This window comes from Carlito syrichta, unplaced genomic scaffold, assembly GCF_000164805.1.
Source record: "Carlito syrichta isolate Samal-C Ts95f unplaced genomic scaffold, Tarsius_syrichta-2.0.1 Scaffold315320, whole genome shotgun sequence".
Classification (NCBI taxonomy): Eukaryota; Metazoa; Chordata; class Mammalia; order Primates; family Tarsiidae; genus Carlito; species Carlito syrichta.
In genome coordinates this window covers 1700-2158 of record NW_007259416.1, presented here as the reverse complement: position 1 = coordinate 2158, position 459 = coordinate 1700, and the positions used below count along the sequence as shown (strand labels likewise).

The following is a 459-nucleotide window of genomic DNA, read 5'->3' as shown; positions in this document are numbered from 1 at the left end:
AAAAAAAAAAAAAAAAAAAAAAAAAAAGTCGTTTAAAGAGACACATTAATGTAGTTCCACTAAATTTCCCGCCTCGGGGTCAAATGAAACAAAAAGGGAACCAAAAATAGAAGACTGCCATCTTCCATGAACCTGAGGCAGTCACAGTTGTAAACTAACTAACCCCTAAGAAGGACTGCCAAAATACACTGAAATTTGGATAAAATCCCGGAAGGACGTGATTCAGACTTCTCAAAAACTGGGTGGCTCTGTCCTGAGCTCCCCACTAAAACCTTCTACCTGCCACCCACTTGGGACACCCAACCTGGTCACTGCGAGGCCATGTGTGGGGTTTGTTTGAGGACAAAGCAGTGGTAAAGGGAGACCTTGGCTTTTTTTCTTTTCTTTTTTTTTGAGTTGGCGTCTCACTCCGTCGCCCAGACTGGACTGCAGTGGCCGCTCCCGGCCACCGCAGCCTCC

The 459-nt window shown here is 45.8% G+C and overlaps 1 protein-coding gene across 1 annotated transcript in view; it reads right to left on the bottom strand.

Moving 5' to 3' along the window:
* The window catches only part of LOC103275112 (short transient receptor potential channel 1-like), a gene marked incomplete at its 5' end in the record, with an annotated part of 62573 nt that overhangs the window by 60834 nt on the left and 1280 nt on the right, over positions 1 to 459 (bottom strand). The window lies entirely within an intron of this gene.